Raw genomic sequence first — 23248 nt, forward strand, 5'->3', positions numbered from 1 at the left:
CAGCAAATGGTGCTGGAATAACTGGATATCCACATGCAGGAGAATGAAACTAGACCCATACTTCTCACCATATACCAAAATCAACTCAAAATGGATTAAAGAATTAAATATACACCCTGAAACAATAAAACTACTCAAAGAAAACATAGGAGAGACACTTCAGGAAGTAGGACTGGGCATAGACTTCATGAATATGACCCCAAAAGCACGGGCAACCAAAGGAAAAATAAACAAATAGCATTATATCAAGCTAAAAAGCTTCTGCACAGCAAAAGAAACAATTAACAGAGTTAAAAGACAACCAACAGAGTGGGAGAAAATATTTGGAAAATACACATCTGACAAAGGATTAATATCCAGAATACACAAGAAACTGAAATAACTTTATAACAAGGGTTGGATTTTTATCCAAGATAAGGTTGCCCTCCTGGGCCACCTAGCCCGCAACATCATTACACATGTCCACTAATCCCTCCACATTGGCCCAAAAGCTTTATATTGATTCCTAACTCCCCTTTTCCATAACCCACACCTCCAAAAGCTCATTGAGGAGGTCCATCTGTCTTGCAACAGCTGTTCTGCCATTAACTTTCAAGGGGGAATTTGCAGAGTAGGACCTAACCATCAACTCTGAGGCCATCAACTGGGGGAGGACTGGCAGCTTGATTTCACCCACATGCCACATCACAAAACCTATCATTACTTACTAACTTTGGTGGACACCTTTACAGGATGGATTGAGGCTTACCCCACAGCTTGAGAAACAGTGGATGTGGTAGCTGCTATACTCATTAAACATATCATACCAAGGTTTGGCCTCCCATAGACCCTACAATCTGACAATAGCCCAGCCTTCACCTCCAGTGTCACCCAGCTGGTCTCTGAAAGACTAAACATCACCTGGAGACTCCACATCCCTTACCATCCCCAATCCTTGGGAACGAATTTGATAGGTGTCTAGGGTATCCATCAACCAGCTTCTGCTCCACTCCTACTCCCACGTGCCCACTTCCGACAACCCCTACGATGCCCCTCATTCAGCAGGAAGTAGCCAGAGATGATGGTGATGCCCGTTTTACTATCTAAACCAAAGAGGGGGGAATGTTAGGCAATTATGTTTTAGCCAATGTCTAAGATGGCAGCGGGTGGATGGGAGGAACACACAAAATGGCTGTGGAGAGTTTCAGGTCCCTAGAACAGCACGTTTTCTGAGAATCACATAAAAACCCCTCCCCCTTCTTCCTTACCACCACATCCCCTTCTCGTGCATGTGAATTTCTCCACCTATAGAAAAATCCCAACTCAGCTTAAACCCTGCTCGCTTCCCTCCCCTTCCTTCTTAGCCAATAGGGACAGTCCAGCTCAGCGTAATTGGATATAAAAAGTCCACCCCGACTCTCCCTGCTGCTGTTTCCACCCTCAAGAGGGCAGCCTGCTTGTTCATTTTGCCTTCTTAATACACTTTGGTGGAGTCCCTGTCTCCTGATGTGTTTTATTTTTGCACTCAGACCAGGGCTTTTACTTTCAATAAGACTAATTCAAATCACTTAGACAAATCTCTACACTACTGGACCACAACCAGGCCCATGATGACAGAGCCAGAACCAGAAGCCCCCAGGATGCTGAGACTATGGTGGGCTGTGGGCTTCAGCCCCACCCACTGCCAACTGCAACCAGGCCAGCAACAGAGTCAGAAGCCCCATAGGTCCTGAGACAGGGGTCCAGGCGTAGAGCCTTAACCCCACCCCCTTTCCCCCTCCTCCCACCAACAACATCTTAGAATGTACTTATGATGTGTGTAACTTTTCTGCTTATGTACTTCACCAAATTCTGCTTAGATTTTTCTAATTCATTTTTAAGAATTATTTTTTCATTAAAGATCTTAATCTTTGCGTTAAATTTATTTTTTATAAATTGACTTTAAAAATTTTTTAAAAAGTCAATGTCATGAAAGTTAAAGAAAGCCTAGGAAACCATTCACATTTTTTTAGGAAATTAAAGGAGACAAATGAGATATGACAACTAAATGCAATACCTAATCCTTTAATTTTCCTTTTGAATTGACTATGTAATCCTAGACTGGCTCCTATACTCATAGAAGAAAACATGCTGCAAAGGACATTATTGTAAAATGGCCAAAGCTAGAATATAGACTGTAGCTTCTTTTCTTCATACTTTCAAAAAAATTTTATATGTTAAAACCATTTCAATTTATGGAAAACTAGCAAGCACTGAATAAAAAATTTATCTTTCTGAACTATTTGAAAATAAGTCGACAGTGTAATGTTGCATCCCCCAAAATACTTCAATGTATATCACAGTACAAACATCAAAATCAGGAAATTAATATTTATACTTTACTATCATATAATCCTTAGACTCTATTCCAGTTTTTTTAACTGTCTCAATAATGCCCTTAAAGGAAAAGGATCCAATTCAGAATCACAAGTTGCACTAAGTTATCATGTCTCTTTAGTACCTTTGATCTGAAATAGCTCCTCATTCTTTCCTTGACTCTCATGGCCTTGATATTATTACAATGTTTTGGCAACTTAAAAATGTTTTTCAAGATAAAAAGTATAAAAGTAAAAACAAACAAACAACAAACAAATCTCTATTCCACTTTTTGGTTTGATAATATGAATATGGCTGTATTAAAACTAGCTGAAATTTTTTAAATTAAAATTAATGCCTTTTTTCTAATCTATGTTAAAGCAAATTGTAACTTTAACTTAAGGACAATTTGAAACTAAAAGTACTGCCAATTATTTTATATAAATTAAACATAGATGTAATAGTGGTTTTGATTGAAGAATGGAGACACAATGTGTGAATATTACAAAGTAAAAGATACTTACATTGTGTAATTCTTTCTGCCTTTTTAAAAATTTCAAACTAACCAAAAAGAGCTTTAGAAACTCAATTGAATATGAGTCTGTTATATTAAAGCACTGTTTTTTGTGGAAGCAATTTTAACCCAGATAAATAAGATATTTTCCTTGGAATGATGCAAATATTCTCAGATAAAGAGACCTCTTACTAATGAGAAGAAAAAAGCAGAGCCAACATTTGAGCATCTGTTTATAAGTATTACAATCTTATTAGGCAGACTCAATTATAAAATATAAATAAATTTTAATAAATAATATACAATTATGTGATGTTTGATTTTATTTCTAGTTTGCTACTAAGTATTTTCTCTAAGTTTGTATTGCTTTAGTAAATGTTGATTTTTTATTTGTTTTTATAAGCAAAGTACATATTAGTTTACATTCATTCATCATTACCAAAAGTTAGTTTTGATATGAGGTAAATTAGATAGAGTCAATGCTTATTTATGCAATCTTCATATTTATTATTTTCAAAAATTGTGCCAGAAACTCACTGGCCATTCATCCAGGCCATTTTCTCTTATTCTTGTGTATGGAGCTAAACTACATTTCCCAATTTCACATACAGTGAGCATGGTCATGTGACTGAGCATTAGCCAATAGCATTTGAACAGAAGTGTCATATACCACTTTCATACCTGAATATAAAATCTTCCCAAAGTTTGATAGACTGTGCTCTTTACTTTTCTGCCTACAGACTGTAGAGGATTCTGTAAACTTATAGAAAGGTAGGGCCACAGGAGGTAAAAGATCTGAGTCCTTGAATGTCCTTGTGGAAAAATGTCTTTTCAACAGAAATTACCTGATTTTTACAGTATCGTAAACAGGAATGTTTTTGGTTTGTTTGTTTTAGCACGTTATAGCACTCTAACTACTATAACTATTATGGTTGATGTCACTGGTTTTGTTTTTCCTATGATGAGATGTACATTTTCCCAACACTTTAAACAAAGGTACTTGATGGAGTTTGGATGTGTTGTCCCCTCCAAAACTCATGTGGAAATTTGATTTCCAATGTGGCAGTGTTGGAAACTGATTGAGTCATGGGGGCAGATCCCTCATGAATGGATTAATGCTCTCCCTGGGGGAGGAGGGGTTAATGAGTGAGTTCTCGCTCTATTAGTTCCCGTGAGAGCTCATTGCTGAAAAAGACCCTGGCACCTTCTCTCTCTCTCTTCCTTCCTCTCTCTTGATTCCTCTCGCCATGTGATCTGCTTGTACCCACCGGCTGCCTGCCACATTTCCACCATGAGTAGAAACAGCCTGAGGCCAATGCCAGATGCAGCTGTCCCAGAATCATAAGCCAAATAAACTTCTTTTCTTTATAAATTAACCAGTCTCAGGTATTCTGTTATAGCAACACAAATGGACTAATACTGTACTCAAATTTTGTTTTCACCCACCGAAAAACTATTTATTAGTACACACTATTTCTCAGGCTCTGTTCTAGGCTCTGGGTGTAAATATTTAAAAACTAAAAAAGTTTTTTTTTTTTTTCTTATTTTTCATTAGCATAGTCATTGTTATAAGCCATACTTATTCTTTATGCCCCTTATCTAATCTCTCCCTTTCCTCCTTTCCCTCCCCCTCCTCCTTCCTCTTCTCCCTGCCACTCCTTCTTTCCCCTTCCCCACTTCACCCTTCCCCTCCCTCTCTCCTTACCCCCTCTAATAACCATAGATTTGTTCTCTCCACCTGATATATTAACTGTTCCTCTGTTTGTTTGTTGCCTAGATGATCTGTCCAGTACTGAGACAGGTGTGATCAAGTCTTCCCTATTATCATAACTCAGATGCTTCTTCTATTACTCTGGAGTGTGTTTTGTGGAAAAATAGGACATCTTCTATTTTTGGGGGGGATGCTCAGGGAATATATCACTTTTAGTATGTGTCATTTGAGCCTGGAATCTGAATGACAAGAATAAGTATGCTTTTCAAAGCCTAAGGACAAAGCAGTATATAAACAAAGGGCACAACAAACACAAGGATCCCATAGTAGAGATGACTTTAGTGTGTTTTAGGGAAAGAAAGAAGAAAACTGTAGTTAAAACATTGAGAGATAGGGCCGACCCCGTGGCGCACTCGGGAGAGTGCGGCGCTGGGAGCGCAGTGACGCTCCCGCCGTGGGTTTGGGTCCTATATAGGAATGGCCAGTGAGCTCACTGGCTGAGTACCGGTCATGAAAAAGACAAAAAAAAAAAAAAAAATTGAGAGATAAAAAGGGGATGGTGCAAGATGACATTCAAGAGTTAGACAGAGGCCAAGTCTTGTAAGGTCTTTGGGATATGGTTCAAATCTCTATTCTACTATGGACAAGAAAGACAAAATATCTTTGGATGTTCTATAGAGAATTCATCCTACTGAGACAAGAGGAGCAAAAGGGCAACCAGTTAGAAGTTTAATGCAAGAGCCTGGGTTCAAATTGATGTGGATTAAAACTTAGAAGTTTCTTGGAGTGAAAACACAAAGAAGTGAACTAATTCAATATATATATATATTGTTTGTTTGTTTGTTTGTTTGTTTCCTGACCAGTAAGGGGATCGCAACCCTCTGCACGGTGTGGTCCGCACTACACTCAGCCAGTGAGAGCACCAGCCATCCCTATATAGGATCCGAACCTGAGGCCTTGGCACTACCAGCATTGCACTCTCCTGAGTGAGCCATGGGACCGGCCCAAGATATATTTTGAATAAAAACAATAGAGCTTGCAGATATATTAGATGAGTTATATGAGAAAAAGTGAAAACTGAAGAATGTCTAAAAGATTTTTTTGCCTAAACAACTCAATAATGGTACCATTTTCAAAGCTGTGAAAAATTGTGAAAGGATAAATTTGCTTTAATATTTTTTGGTGGTGGGGGAGGGCTGCATATCAAGTGTTTTCTTTTGACCACACTATCTTTAATATGTCCATGACACACCAAATGCATATCTATATATCATTCTGACCCAGAGCTGGCTTTCATGAGTATGTGACCTGTGTAGTCTCAGAAGTCCATGTTTGATTTAATGTTCTGTTATTTCCATCTTGAAATTCATGTGGATCTTCAAGTAAGGGGACAGTGGTGGTTATTTTAATGTTTCAACTTGACTGGACCAGATAGCTGAGTGGCCATATATTTTGTTAAACATTATTCTGAGTGTTTCTATGAGGGTGTTTTTGATTATTAACATTCAAATTGGTAGACTGAGTAAAACAGATTGCCCTCCCTAATGTAGATTGCAGCCCTACTGTCACCTTGATCTTGGACTTCTAGCCTCCACAACTGTGAGAAAATAAATTTCTGTTGTTTAAGCCACACAGACTGTGGTATTTTATTATGGAAGCCTGGGCTGACTAATAATCTGATGATATTTTAAAAACTCAGTTTTTGTTTTTGTTCTTCATATAGAAAATTAGAAAATCATAATTCTAATACAGATCAATGTTCTATCTTAAGAAAGGCTTATATATTTGTCTGTGACTATCTATTATCTATTACAAGAAATTCTTCCCCTCTCAACTCTGAAAACCTGAACAAATAGTCCTCTCAAAGCAGAAACAAATATAGTGAATTTTAATACTAATTAAAACATGTAATTGCCAATCTTTAAGTTTAAGGTAGAGGATAAGAAAATCTGCCTGAGCATCAAAAATAATGGTTATAAAACTCTTTTCCATGTGTGTAGTACATTATATAAGTAAAATAATAGAGTCATTCTCATCATTATATAGAGGGAATGATAATTAAAAAGCAATTGTTCATTTTCTACATTTTCCATATATCTGTCACACACTTATCAATGCACATTTTGATTATTACATGCTTAAGCCTGTTTGTTTTTCAATATAAAATTAGTAATTTTTGTACTGACTTTGTATATGTCTGCCTTGTCTGATTAAACTGTTATTGAAAAGTAAAATATGGTTCTATTTCAAAATAACAATGTACTAATGTGTGGTTTTTTAATGAAGAAATATGAAAATGATACTGGGGGATGTTTTCCTCATAGCTTATGATGCCCACATTTGAACCAGTTGGATAAATGCCATTCACATAGATACAGTATCTAAAACAAATTACAAAAAAAAAAAAATTATGAAAGAAGCAAAATGTTTATCACTGTTTCAACAAATATAAGCATTGACATATTTTTATTAGAAAAATATTTTATGCTTATATATCTGGATTAAATTATCTTTTTAATGAATCAGGATGCATCATTACAATAGGTTATATGTTCACTGTCTCTAAGACATTATTAAAAGCTGTGACAAATCAAATAAACTTACTCTTTTGTCACATCTGATTCTTACACAATTGAATAGATACAGCAATATATACACCTTTATGAAAGTCTTGTAGTTAAATATTCTTTATTAAGTATCCACAAAGTACATAGTACAGTTGTAGATATATATTAAAGAATAAATCTTTCACCTGCAATATAAACAGTCTAGGTATAAACTTGTATGTTCACTGATAAGTAAATTATTATGAATAGAGTACTATATGAAATTATACCAGTAATATAAATGTAATTGTGTATGACTATTGATCAGATTCATGATATGTGAAAATTTCACAACAGGCAGAACAAATGCTGTTATGAAATAAAATCTTTTAAAAAGCTAAAAAAAATGTTCCTGGAAAAATTAAAACAAAAATTTTAAAATATACTTTATGTGGATAAATGTATGTGCTAATATTTTATGCCTTCTATGTGGATAAAAATACATGCTAAAATTCTCCATAACTTGTCTAATGTGATTGTAAATGGATGGAAGCTGGCAACTAATTATTACAAGATTTTTCAAGGAAGACTCCCAGCAAACCTGAAGCATCTTCAAAAGATATTTGTATTGTTCAGCACACTTAAAATGACAAGGGATTTTACTAATAAGTATTCCATCATATTAAACCTTTCTGAACTTATTTTTAAAGGGTGCAGTATTAGTTATATGAAGTAAGTTATATGCAAGGCATGTTTTACTAGAACCAGACTTAGGTTAAATTTTTACATTTATAATTAGAATGCTCACTGAATGCCACTATCATGGCAACATGTGAATCACTACTGCACATCTAACAATTAAAACTTAGCCAAACTGCAGTGTCAGCGTAATATCAATTTAGCATTTTTCAGTGGTTTGGATTTTTAAAGCCTATTCAGAACAGTTGTCTATTTAATTACATTCCAACTTCTAGAGGAACGTTTTCCTTTAAGTATGAAATAAGAGTTATATTCATATTAAAACATTGTGGAATACTACTTCTACTATTAATGTACACTTCCACACTATTTAGTGAGGGAAAATATTTAATAACAAGTAAAGTACAAAGAGCACATTTTCATCACAGTTCAAATATGTTGTAAAACATAGAGTGTAGTCAATCAAAAATGTAATTCTCTCTAGGTCCATCCATGTCGTTGGATGGACCTAGAGAGAATTGTATTAAGTGAAACAAGTCAGGAACAGAAAGAGAAATACCACATGTTCTCAGTTATTGGTGGGAGCTAAAAATAAATAAATAAATTCACACACACACACACACACACATACACACACACACACACACACAAAAAAAAAAAAAACCCGGGGGGGGGAGTAGACACAACAATTACAATTCCTTGAAGTTGACACGACAAGCAAACAGAAAGGACATTGTTGAGTGGGAGGGGGGAGAGGGAGGAGGGAGGGAGGTTTTGGTAATGGGCCACAATAATCAACCACATTGTATATCAACAAAATAAAATAAAATAAATGAAATTATAAAAAAAAAGAAAAATGTAAGATGTTTAGGCTGCCTAAAGGAACATTTTGAACATCTACTACTACGTTATGCACAAAAGAAAATGGATAATTTGTCACTGCTTTTGAAAAAGACTCTCCCTTCCTGTTTACACAATGATTAATTAGCGTTAACCCATCACATGGAGCACTAAATGGGCTTCAGTCATCCGATTTCTAATTCTGGACCAAAACAAAACAGGAATTACTACTTGCTTGGGCCACAAAAGCCTCTAGGTGCCATGATAAGCCTCTGGTGATATCAGTGAGATGAGCTTATGCCAACTACTCATTGCCAGAGTAGGAAAGAAGAATTTGTCTTTATAATCTGTCTTATAATAAGTTTTATATTAGCAAAGTTTTTCCCCATTATTTATTAGATGATAGATAAAGGACATTTACAATGTTTCTAGATGTTTTCAACAATAGTTACTTATTAGAAAGGTAATGAATATAAAATGTGCTTTTGTTCTCAAGATCACAATTCGGGGGTTTTCAAGATGGCGGCGGCTGCGGCGGCTGGCGTGGAGTAGCTGAGGTGGAAAAGGTGGCCACTGGGCCTCAGGCAGCCGGGAAACTCGTGGACCTTCCTCTCGCCATCTCTTAAGGGAGGACTGCTGCTGCTGGCCGGTCGTGGGGGCTCAACGCCACTTTGCCCCCGGCAGGAGAGGCTGCCTCATTTACAAGCAACAGCTTTGAAGTGTGGAGCAGGAAAAGAACTGATTCTTAGCTGCAAAAGCGAGTCTTGAAACAGGGAACACGGCGCCAGGGCTGCTGTGGATGCAGCCAGGATCCCGGAGGCTGGGGCCGCACTGAAGGCGGCCAACTGCTGTATTCAGGATTCGAGGTTTCAGGCCGGTATTAAAGAAGACTCCTGGGAGCGCCCGAGCCGCGCCGCGACTGAACAGCCCGAGGCGGCAGCGCCGAGAACACGGAAGGCGACAAACCAGAGACAGAGCGAGCGCCCGACCTGGCACAGCACTGTGAGTGATCCCTGGCACAGCTCTGTTCGGGGGGTGGATGCCCACGCGTCTCCCGTCTCCACCACCAGGCCACTCACTGCCCCGGTGCTGCCTCCATTTTCCCAGGTGCGGGCAGCTCCGCCCTGCTCGGCCATCACTGAGCCCATTTGCTTGGCCTGGCGCGGGGCTTTCCGGAGCCTGCGGTCCGGCCTCCTCTCCCACTCCCTCCGCGGTTCTCTGGCGGGGCTGGGGGTGTGGGGCGTCCCGACCAGGGTTGGGAGGGCAAGGAAGTACGGGCGGGCCGACTGTCACTCCACCACACCCTGGACTCCGGCCCCGGTAAACTTCCTGTTACTGGGAGGCAGGTACCATCTCTGCGACCACCAGTTTGGAAAAAAGCCTAACGAATTTCTGGTTGGGAATAGTGTGGTAGGAGAGTTCCCAGGTCCGCTTGAACCTGCCGGAGAGCAGGCTGCAGGCGGGCACTAGACTCGGTTTATCCCGGGGGGATACAAAGGTGAACAAGACCCGAGAAAGATCTACACAGTGCTACAAAGGCACCCAGAGAGACCGGTCGTCTGTGCCTGGCAGAAACCTGGTAGACTTCCTGGGCGAGGCGGTGCTGAGCAGGGTCTTGGAGGCCCAGCTGATAGACGAGGGGTGCAGAAGACACACCCCAGCCCAGCACAGTGTGCACAGAGGGGGGAGACGTGCGGCCAGGGGTGCGGAGACTCGACAGAAACCACACACCCGGTGGGGTCGCCACTGCACGATCTAACAGCCTGGGCCAGAGCACACGGAACGGGGAGAAGTCCTGCACAGGAAGTGAAAGCTCAACAGCGATCACACACCCTGTGGTACGTGATCCACCAGCCCAGCAGAGTACAAGCTGACCAGAAAGGTGGATCCCCGGAGAAGCCCAAGACCCGAGGCAACCACACACACAAGACACTAGAGGCCAACTGAGCAGTCACGGCGGGAGCCATACCAAATTGGCAACCACAGCAACATCCTAGTTAGTCATTAGTCTCAAACCGGTGGACTGTGAAACCCCCTGCCACAATGAATAAACACCAAAAAAAAGACACCAGAAATACAAAAAATCAAGAAAGTACACCACCAAAAGTTAATAAATCTCATACTCTAGATCCTATAGAGCAAGAAGCCCTTGAAATAACTGACAAGGAATTTCGAGTGATAATTCTAAGGAAACTGAATGAGATACAAGAAAACTCAGCTAGACATCATGATGAAATGAGGAAAAGTATACAGGATCTGAAAGAGGAAATATACAAGGAAATCAATGTCCTGAAAAAAAATGTAGCAGAACTTGCTGAACTGAAGAAGTTATTCAGTGAAATAAAAAACACAACGGAGAGTTTAACCAGCAGGTTTGTTGAAGTTGAAGAGAGAACCTCTGAACTTGAAGATGGGCTGTTTGAAATAACACAAGCAGACAAAAAGAAAGAAAAAAGAATCAAGGACATGGAAGAAAATCTGACAGAGATATCAGACAACCTCAAGCCCTCAAATATCCGAGTCATGGGTATTCCAGAAGGGGAGGAAAATGGAGATTCCATTGAAAACATATTCAACAAAATAGTGGCAGAAAACTTCCCAGGTATAGGAAAAATCACAGATCTTCAGATCCAGGAAGCTCAACGATCTCCAAACGTATTCAACCCAAAAAGGCCTTCTCCAAGACACATCATAGTCAAATTGGCAAAACTCAGAGACAAAGAGAGAATCTTAAAAGCTGCAAGAGAGAAGCGTCAAATCACCTATGAGGGAGCCCCAATCAGGTTAACATCAGACTTTTCATCACACACCCTAAAAGCTAGAAAGGAATGGGATGATATTTTCAAAATACTAAAAGACAAAGATTGCCAGCCAAGAATACTCTACCCTGCAAGGCTATCCTTCCGAAATGAGGGGCAAATAGTATATTTCTCAGACAAACAAAAACTGCGGGAGTTCACTACCACACGACCACCCTTACAAGAAATCCTCAAGGGAGTACTGGGTTTGGTTCCTGAAAAATAACTACCACTGCCATAAAAACCTAAGAAAAATCTAAACCCGCTAGTACAATAAAAATGGCATTCATGAAGAGAAAACAAGCTAACAAAAACACTATCTACAAACTAAGGATCCAACAAACAAAGAAACCAAACAGTAAATCAGAAAGCAAGGAACAAAAGACACCTAAGACAACCAAACAACCAATAAAATGCTAGGAATAAATCAACACCTTTCAATAACAACTCTTAATGTTAAAGGCTTAAATTCCCCAATTAAAAGACACAGACTGGCTGACTGGATCAAAAAGCAGGACCCAACTATATGCTGCCTACAAGAGACCCACCTCACCCATAAAGATTCACACAGACTAAGAGTGAAAGGATGGAAAAAGATTTACCATGCAAACAGAAAAGAAAAACAAGCTGGAGAGGCTATTCTTATATCTGACAAAATAGACTTTAAACTAAAAACCATAAAAAGAGACAATGAGGGACACTACTTAATGATAAAAGGACTGATCCATCAAGAAGACATAACAATCATAAATATGTACGCACCCAATGTTGGAGCAGCCAGATTTATAAAACAAACTCTATTAGACCTAAAGAATTAAATAGACACTAATACCATAATAGCAGGGGACCTGAACACTCCACTGTCAATATTAGACAGATCATCTAGGCAAAGAATCAGTAGAGAAACACAAGATCTAAACAAGACTCTAGGCCAATTGGAATTGGCAGATATCTACAGAACATTCCACCCAACAACCTCAGAATATTCATTCTTCTCATCAGCACATGGATCATTCTCCAGGATAGATCACATATTAGGTCACAAATCAAGTCTCAATAAATTCAAAAAAATTGGAATTATCCCATGTATCTTCTCTGACCACAATGGATTAAAACTAGAAATTAATAACAAACAAAACTCTGGAAACTATACAAACACATGGAAATTAAACAGCATTCTACTTAATGACATATGGGTCCAAGAAGAAATCAAGCAGGAAATCAAAAAGTTTATTGAAACTAATGAAAACAATGATACATCATACCAAAACCTGTGGGATAGTGAGGGGAAAATTTATTGCATTAAATGCTCACTTCAGAAGAATAGAAAGATAGCAAGTGAACAACCTAACACTTCACCTTAAAGAACTAGAAAAACAAGAACAATCCAAACCTAAAGTTAGCAGACGGAAAGAAATCATTAAGATCATAGCAGAACTGAATGAAATTGAAAACCAAAAAACAATTCAAAAGATCAACGAATCAAAAAGTTGGTTTTTTGAAAAGATAAATAAAATAGACTAACCATTAGCATGGCTAACAAAAAAAGAAGAGAGAAGACTCAAATAACAGAAATTAGAAATGAAAAAGGCGATATTACAACTGATTCATCTGAAATACAAGGAATCATTCGAGACTACTATAAACAACTATACGCCAACAAATTTGAAAATCTGGAGGAAATGGATAAATTTCTGGACACACACAAGCTCCCAAAACTGAACCGTGAAGACGTAGAAAATTTGAACAGACCAATAACAATAAAGGAGATTGAAGCTGTTATCAGAAGGCTCCCAACAAAGAAAAGCCCAGGACCAGATGGATTCACAGCAGAATTTTACCAAACATTCAAACAGGAATTGACACCAATTCTTTACAAACTATTCCAAAAGATTGAAACGGACACAAATCTCCCAAACTCATTCTATGAAGCAAACATCATCCTGATACCAAAACCAGGTAAAGATATAACCAAAAAAGAAAACTACAGGCCGATATCCTTGATGAATATAGATGCAAAAATCCTCACTAAAATACTAGCAAACAGAATACAGCAACACATACGAAAAATTATTCATCACGATCAAGTGGGATTCATCCCAGGGATGCAAGGTTGGTTCAACATACGCAAATCAATAAATGTGATACACCATATTAATAAACTCAAACACAAGGACCATATGATCATCTCTATAGATGCTGAAAAAGCATTTGATAAAGTTCAGCACTCATTCATGACAAAGACCCTCTATAAGTTAGGTATAGAGGGAAAGTATCTCAACATAATTAAAGCCATATATGCCAAACCCACTGCCAATATCATCCTGAATGGGGAAAAGCTGAAAGCTTTTCCTTTAAGAACAGGAACTAGACAAGGATGCCCACTCTCACCACTCCTATTCAACATAGTGTTGGAAGTACTAGCCAGAGCAATCAGAGAAGAGAAGGAAATAAAGGGCATCCAGATTGGAAAAGATGAAGTCAAACTGTCCCTGTTTGCAGATGACATGATCCTATATATCAAACAGCCTAAAACCTCTACAAAAAAACTGTTGGAATTGATAAATGATTTCAGCACAGTAGCAGGATACAAAATCAACACACAAAAATCAGTAGCATTTCTTTTCTCCAATAGTGAACATGCAGAAGGAGAAATCAAGAAAGCCTGCCCATTTACAATAGCCACCAAAAAAATAAAATACTTAGGAATTGAGTTAACCAAGGATGTGAAAAATCTCTATAATGAGAGCTACAAACCACTGCTGAGAGAAATTAGAGAGGATACAAGAAGATGGAAAGATATCCCATGCTCTTGGATTGGAAGAATCAACATAGTGAAAATGTCCATACTACCCAAAGTGATATACAAATTCAACGCAATCCCCATCAAAATTCCAAAGACATTTTTCTCAGAAATGGAAAAAACTATTCAGACATTTATATGGAATAATAAAAGACCACGAATAGCCAAAGCAATGTTCAGCAAAAAAAAAATAAAGCTGGAGGCATAACACTACCTGACTTTAAGCTATACTACAAAGCTATAATAACCAAAACAGTATGGTACTGGCATAAAAGCAGACACACTGACCAATGGAATAGAATAGAGAATCCAGAAATCAACCCACACACTTACTGCCATCTGATCTTTGACAAAGGCACCAAGCCTATTCACTGGGGAAGGGACTGCCTCTTCAGCAAGTGGTGCTGGGATAACTGGATATCGATATGCAGGAGAATGAAACTAGATCCATACCTCTCACCATATACTAAAATCAACTCAAAATGGATTAAGGATTTAAATATACACCCAGAGACAATAAAACTTCTTAAAGAAAACATAGGAGAAACACTTCAGGAAATAGGACTGGGCACAGACTTCATGAATACGACCCCAAAAGCACGGGCAACCAAAGGAAAAATAAACAAATGGGATTATATCAAACTAAAAAGCTTCTGCACAGCAAAAGAAGCAATTAAAAGAGTTAAAAGACAACCAACAGAGTGGGAGAAAATATTTGCAAAATATACATCTGACAAAGGATTAATATCCAGAATATATAAGGAACTCAAACAACTTTACAAGAAGAAAACAAGCAACCCAATTAAAAAATGGGCAAAAGAGCTAAGTAGGCATTTCTCTAAGGAAGATATACAAATGGCCAACAGACATATGAAAAAATGCTCAACATCACTCAGCATCCGGGAAATGCAAATCAAAACCACATTGAGATACCATCTAACCCCAGTTAGGATGGCTAAAATCCAAAAGACTATGAACGATAAATGCTGGTGAGGCTGCGGAGAAAAAGGAACTCTCATACATTGTTGGTGGGACTGCAAAATGGTGCAGCCTCTATGGAAAATGGTATGGAGGTTCCTTAAACAACTGCAAATAGATCTACCATACGACCCAGCCATCCCACTGTTGGGAATATACCCAGAGGAATGGAAATCATCAAGTCGAAGGTATACCTGTTCCCCAATGTTCATCGCAGCACTCTTTACAATAGCCAAGAGTTGGAACCAGCCCAAATGCCCATCATCAGATGAGTGGATACGGAAAATGTGGTACATCTACACAATGGAATACTACTCAGCTATAAAAACGAATGAAATTCTGCCATTTGCAACAACATGGATGGACCTTGAGAGAATTATATTAAGTGAAACAAGTCAGGCACAGAAAGAGAAACACATGTTCTCACTTATTGGAGGGAGCTAAAAATTAATATATAAATTCAAACACACACACACACACACACACACAAACCGGGGGGGGGGGGAAGAAGATATAACAACCACAACTATTTGAAGTTGATACAACAAGCAAACAGAAAGGACATTGTTGGGGGGGAGGGGGGGAGGGAGAAGGGAGGGAGGTTTTGGTGATGGGGAGCAATAATCAGCTACAATGTATATCGACAAAATAAAATTTAAAAAAAAAATAATAAAGTAATTGGAGAAACACTTCAAAAAAAAAAAAAAAAAAAGATCACAATTTGAATGTTGCTTATAAAAAAATGACCAAAGAAGTTAAATCCAGAAAGGCCTTGAATGTAAGCTTCACAAAGGTGATTACCATCAAATCCTTCCTACATTTGAAAATAAAACTTGTCTGTTTATGAACATTATACATTGAGGAATAACAAACATCAAATCTATACTTTCTGGTATCTATGTGAAGAGTTAATCAATCAACTGCAGAAAGTGGTTCAACAAAGATCATACAAAAATTTTATGATGTTGTGACCTAATTTTTCAGAATTCATATAATCAGTAACTGGAGTGAAAGCTTATCTCTAAAAATAAAATGAGTGTAAATGGGGCATTTTATGAGAGGTTAACGCTTATTTGTATGATGATGCAGAGACACATATATTTGGGCTAATAACCCCAAATAATTTTGCTATGGTTGATATTGTTGGTCGCCTTTCATATAAAAGCAATGATGCCTATATAAAGAAGATGCTTTGTGCCTTGCATGTCTTTTGTACTGAATCCAGCACATTGCTCAAGTTAGCTAATACTGGCTAGCATAGACAGAATGCTAATTTTTAGGAAATTTTTAAGCTGGTTGTTAAATACAGCCATTATTACAAATCAAATTATGTGAAATTACAATGAAATAAATTACATTAAAAGCAAACTTTAGTAGATGGAAGACAATCTGAAATGGTGACATAAAGAGCTCTGTATACTTTCTCTCTAGTGAAACAAACATAATTGGTAAAAATTATTTAAAAAAACAGCAATTTTATTCTCTGTAAATTGTCCCAAGAACATACAGAAATTGAAAAAAAAAAAAAAAGAATCCAATATAATACACTAAATAATAGTAAAAACAGTGAGGGTTTGTGTCATTTGGTCCATGACGTGCTCTTTCCCATCCTCATTCCCTGAGTAAGGTAGATGCTGGACATAGCCCTATTCCCCCTCCCTGTGCATACCAGAGTTGCCCTTCCCCCCATCCGCCCCCTCAAGTCCTGGAAACCACCCCTGGCCAAGGTAGTTACCCAAGGAAAGGCACGTCTCCTTTAAGTCAAACAGAGCTGGAGGGAGCAGGGACCCTAATTAAATGAATTAGCACATTGGTGCTAAAACACTCAGGTGCAGGAGAGTAGGGAGTAGATTAACTTATCTACTCAGCCAGATCTCCGCACACTCTGAGTTATGGGATCTAGGTGAGGGTCTGCATGTAAGCTTGCAAATGATTTACACCCCTACTTTGATCTGTTCACTATATAACTGTTATATAAACCCTGTGTCAGTGTGGATATCTAGCTGGCCAGCTGCTGTCAGTGACTCCCATAAGTCTAATAAACCGATGTCTCTACCTATTGAAATACTGGGTGAGTTTTTGGAATAGGCAAACACTATATGAATGCCCTCTCAGATCTGGGGCTCCCGTGATAACACTCTGTCAGCATGGAGAAAACTCTGCTATGAGGAAGGAGGAGCAGTGCAACCAAGAACACACAGCTCCATCCTCCAGTCTAAGGGTACAGCATCTTCCCAGAATTAGCAGATTGCCAAAATTTGTCATCCCCCTCCAGGCCCATTTGGCTGAAACTTTATTCTAGGCAAGAGTAGCTGGGAGATTCAAGATTTTGTTCATCTACCCAGCCCCAATTTATACTCCTAGGGCAGGAGTTCTAACCCTGATTCAACAGGCTGAGGTTCCTTATAGGGCATAGGTTCCATGTGAACAGAGATAAGCTGAGAAGACCAGAGGCTACCACAATTGCCCTGTGCCCTGCTCATACAGCAACAGTGGCACTGTGAGAGGAAAGAGGTCACTGACTCTTACCCCAAATCAGAGGGAGTGGCAAAGAGATTTTGTTCAGGAGAAGAGGCAGTACATAAGAAGACAGAGCTCTGTAGTTCTTCCTAAGGACACTGACTTTATTTGAAACAGAGCCCAGAAATTTAAAACTAATGTAGCTGAAGAAAACAATGAAGATTTGGGTGGTAATCAATTAAAAGGAGGCTAGTAGCTCCATAAAAGCAGCAAGCTAAATTGTGTATTAGCTAGAAACTTAACAGATATAAGGAGGGATACAGAGCTAAGAATCTTTTAGATTTGGAACAAGTCCCAGAATTTGGCCTCAAATACTACACCTTTGTTGCAAAGGGACCAACATGTTATTGATTAAGACTGTAAATCTCTTCATGCTTCAGGGCATTATTGAAAACAATAGTGCAATCAACCACTATTTAGTAATTTAGTGGAGACTAACAGCTAGGAATGATACCAACAGAGACAGACACTTTAATGGATCAAGGAAAAGGACAGACAGACAGAAAGAGCCCTGGAAAAGAAAAGAAAAAAAAAAAAAAAGCAACACACCACCTTCCAGGGTGAACGCACATGAAGAGAAGCCTGTGCCCTCTGAGGAACAGCAGTAGAGGCTTCACAACACAGAGAAATAAACTTCAGTAAAGGGGTTTAGACAAATCACAAAATAAATTAATAAACACAAAAAAGAAAAACAAAACTCCAAGAAGGAAAAGGGGAATAGGTAATCAGAGTTTGTACATATGCTACCTATGGCTGCCTTACAAACTAATACTGATTTTAGTACCTAGAGGTGTATGCTGTAACAAATATCTGTAATTGTGGAAGTGACTTTGGAGCTGAGTAATAGGCAGAGGTTGGAGGAATTTTGAGGTGCATGTTAGAAGAAGCCCAGATTTCCTTGAAGAGACTGTTAGTAGAAATAAGGACATTAATGGTGCTTCAGTTGAGGCCTCAGATGAAAATGAGGAACATGTTATTGGACACCGGGGGAACAGCAATCCTTGCTGTAAACTGGCAAGGCACTTAGATGACTTGTGTTCTAGTGTTTTTTGGAAAGTAGAAGTTGTGTGTAATGAACTTGAAAATTTAGCTAAGGAAATTTCTAAGTAAAGTGTTGATGGTGCAGTCTGGTTCTCCTTACTATTTATAGTAAAATGTGAGAAGATAAAGGTAAATTGAAGAAAAAGTTGTGGAGCAAAATCTGGGTAGTGGACACAAAGTATAATTATGATCTTTAATGATGAGCATGCTAACGATACTTATTTGATCATCACATATTGTACTCACAAACTGAGAGTCAACTCTGTACTCCATAAATACGTATAATCAACTGTTTCAATTAAAAATATTTTTAAAGATATGGAAAATTTTTAGCCTATGCACATTAAAAAAAAAAATGAGAAATGGGTTCTGGAAAACACCAAATACATAGCCGAACAATCATTTGATAAAGAGATTACAAGTTTGACTCATGGATTTAAGCAGCCACCTCAGCAGAAACACTGCCAGCATGGAGGTAAAGGTAGAGACAGGACAAAATAAAGAAAGCCTGTCAGACTTCTGAGATTCTACAAGATAGGACAATAAAGCTATTTGGCTGCAAACGTGCATTATACTTGAAGAAAAGAGAAAAAAATGACACCAAAGGTGATCCTGGATCTCCGAGGATTCTTTCTTTTTCTTATGAGAAGTATGGAGGTTCTTCAAAAAATCAAAAATAGAACTACCATACAATCCAGAAATCCCACTACTGGGTATGTAGCTAAAGGAGATGAAATCAGTATACTGAGAAGATAGATGTACTCCCATGTTTATTTCAGCACTCTTCACAATAGCCAAGATATGGAAGCAACCTAAGTTTCCATCAGTGGAAGAAAAGATAAAGAAAATGTAATACACACACACACACACACACACACACACACACACACACATACATTCAATTAAAGACTAGTTAGTCTTAAGAAAGAAGAAAATCTTGTCATTTGTGAGAACATGAATTAACCTGGAGAACATTGTGTTAAGCGAAACATTATAGACACAGAAAGACAAATACCACATGATGTCACTTATACATGGAATCTAAAAAAGTTGAGAGTAGAATGGTGGTTACCAGGGGCTGGGGCAAGGTGGTGAGGGGTTGCATGTTAAACAAAGGATACCAAAAAAACTATTTAGATAGAAGGAATAATTTCAAGCGATCTATTCTACCACATGGTGACTAGCGTTAATAATAATATAGTGTATTTTTGAAAATTGCTAAAAGAGTATATTTTAATTGTTCTTACCATGAAAAAATGGGCCTCTGACACTGCTTCCAGGGTGGGCTTTGCAAGTCTGAGACTCAGCTGGGTTAGGCTCAATAGCTATTGGAAGACATTGGGGTTGCAGAGGAGGATTCTGAGGACCTTAGAGAGCAGGCACCTGGGTGCAAGGCTGTCCAGCCACCATATCTTTAGTGGCAGAAGCCTTTGTCTCCCAGATGGTAGCTGCAGATACTTGACCTGAAAATGCTATGTTATATCAGCAACTGAAAGGGGAGCAAAGTCTGCTTTCTGACAATGCAGTTTCTCCTGCTTTGCAGCCCTTTTTGAAAATGTATAATCTGCCTGTCAAATTGGTTTGTAGGGCAAATGCAGAATCTATGTCTCCATCTGGTAAAGTACCTTTAATTCATGTGAGAAATCAAGTAGTATCAAAACTTGGTTCAATAGTCCAACTCATTAAAGCCAAGGGCCATTCTCTTAGTGATGGGCTGGATGAAATCCAAAAAGAAGAAATGAAGGCTTACATGGAATTAATCAACAATATGCTGTTGACTGTAGAAGTGTATATTCAGTGGTGTGATGAAGCTGCAGTAGGGGAGATCACTCTTAACTAGGTATGGATCTCCTTACCCTCGGCCTCTGAATCATATTTTGGCCTATCAGAAACAGTGGGAAGTCAAATGTAAGATCAAAGATATCAGATGGGGTAACAAAACTCTGGACCACACCTTAGAAGATGTAGACCAGTGCTGTCAAGCTCTTTCTCAAAGATGGGGAGCACAACCATATTTCTTCAATAAACAGCTTACTGAACTTGATACACTGGTATTTGGCCACCTGTATACCATTCTTTCCACACAGTTGACCAATGTTGAACTTTCTGAGAAGGTGAAAAACTGTAGCAAACTTCTTCCTTTCTGTAGAAGAACTGAACGGGACTATTTTAAAGATCATGGTAAAAATAGATGTCTTAGACTTCTGTGTTAATTCAGTTATTATTTTAAAAAATCTAACTTTTGAAATATGTTACTTGAATGTTATAATAGGTATTGATATCAGAATTTTAAAACCAAAAGCACGGCTTTTCAAAACCAAAACAAATTATATAATATATCCTATATATGTATTTTAAACTGTTATTTGTGTACACATTAAAACAATTATAAATTATACAAAATGGTATGCAAGGTAATACATACGTTAATTAGTTTAAGTTAGCCATTCCTCAATGTATATGTATTTTAAAACAACATACACATGATAAAGATATGCAATTTTTTATTTGTCAAGTTATTAATGTATTAGTTTTAAAAATGTTTAAAATATGGTACAAAGACTCCAATAAAAGAGCTACAACTATGACACGCTCAGAATAAAACATAGTACAAAACTTCATGACCTTAGACAAGCAATGTTTTCTTAGATATGAAAACAAAAGCACAAGAAACAAAAGAAAAAAATAGATATTCAGACTTCGTAAAATTTAAAAACATTCGTGCATCAAAAGACACCATCAAAAACACACAAACACAACTCATAAAGTGGGAGAAAGTTTTGCAACTCATATATCTGATAAGGACCTAGTATCCACAATGAATATATAGTTACAGTTATAAGTATAGGTATAGATGGCAACCCAATTAACAAGTAGGTAGAAAACATAAATTAACATTTTTCCAAAGTAGAAATTTAAATATCCATGAAGCAAATGAAAAGATGCTCATCTTTTGTCATTACAGAAATGCAAATCCAAAGTACAATGAGAGGCCACTTTACACCCACTAGGATGGTCATAATTTAGAAAAAAAATGGAAAATAACAAGTGTTAATGTGAATGAAGAGAATATTTTTTTTTAAAGATGACCAGTAAGGGGATCTTAACCCTTGACTTGGTGTTGTCAGCACCACACTTACCCAATGAGCTAACCGGCCATCCCTATATGTGATCCGAACCCATGGCTTTGGTGTTATCAGCACCACACTCTCCCAAGTGAGCCATGGGCTGGCCCTGAATGTGGAGAAATTTTAACCTACATAGATTGCTGGTGAAAATGTAAAATAAGACAGTGACTTTCGAAATTCATCACTTATTTGTAGTTCTTAAATAAGATACACATAGAACTACCACATGACCAAGCAATTCCACTCTTGGATATATACCCCAAAGAAAGGAAGACATAGATCCACACAAAACCATGTATATAAGTGTTTATAGCAGCACTATTCACGATTGTCAAAAACTGGAAACAGCCCACATATCCAGTGACTGATGACTAAATAAGCAAATGTGATCTATCCATAGAATGAAATATTAACTTTAAAAAGAAATAAAAGTGCTGACAGAGGCTACAACATGGATAAACCCTGAAAACATTATGCTAAGTGAAAGCATCCAGACACAAAAGGACATATATTATATGAAATACGCAGAAGAGGCAGATTTATAGACACATAAAACAGATTAGTTGTTTCCAGAGGCTAAGGGTTGAAGGCATAGGTTAGTGATTAGTTAATGCTTGTTATGGACTGAATGTTTGCATCCACTCTCCCCCGCCAAATTAGTATACTGAATCTCTAAAGCCAAATGGGGCTGTATTTAAAGATATGGCTTATTAGGAGGTGAAAATGGTTAAATGAGACAATAAATATAGGACCCAAATCCAGTAAGACTGGCACCCTTGTAAGAAAAGGAATAGAAACCAGAGCTCTCTCTACCATGTGAAGACAGAGAGGGAAGGTGGCCATCTGCAAGCCAGAAAGAGAGCCCTCACTTTCTCAATTGATTCCTCATGGGAATCAAATTGGCTGACAACTTGATCTTGGGTTCACAAGCCTCCAGAAATGCAAGAAATAAAATTTTGTTGTTAAAGCCACCCAGTCTATGGTGTTTTGCTATAGAAACCTGAGCTGACTAATACAATGTATATGAGTTTTCTATTCCAGGTGATAAAAGGTTCTGGAAGTAGACAGTGGTCACCGTTGCACAACATTATGAATACACATAATGCCACTAAACAGTAAACTTTAAAATATTTAAAGTAGTAAATATTATGTTTTATTTATTCTACAACAATTAAAAATGCAGAAAAAATAATAAGCATTCTCAGATAAACAGAAATTAAAAGAATTCATTGCTAGCAGTCTTGTTTTAATTAAAGTAATTTAGAATGTTTCTCAGGCTGAAAAAGAAGTGATTTAAATGTAAGAAATTTAAAAATTATAATTGCATATTACTTTA

General features: G+C 37.8%; 1 pseudogene; it reads left to right on the forward strand.

Annotated features, from left to right (window-relative positions):
* The window catches only part of LOC134368143 (metaxin-2-like), a 161850-nt pseudogene extending 140853 nt beyond the window's left edge, over positions 1-20997 (forward strand).
* The last annotated feature ends 2251 nt before the right edge of the window (positions 20998-23248 follow it).

The sequence above is a fragment of the Cynocephalus volans genome, chromosome X (genome assembly GCF_027409185.1).
Source record: "Cynocephalus volans isolate mCynVol1 chromosome X, mCynVol1.pri, whole genome shotgun sequence".
Lineage (NCBI taxonomy): Eukaryota > Metazoa > Chordata > Mammalia > Dermoptera > Cynocephalidae > Cynocephalus > Cynocephalus volans.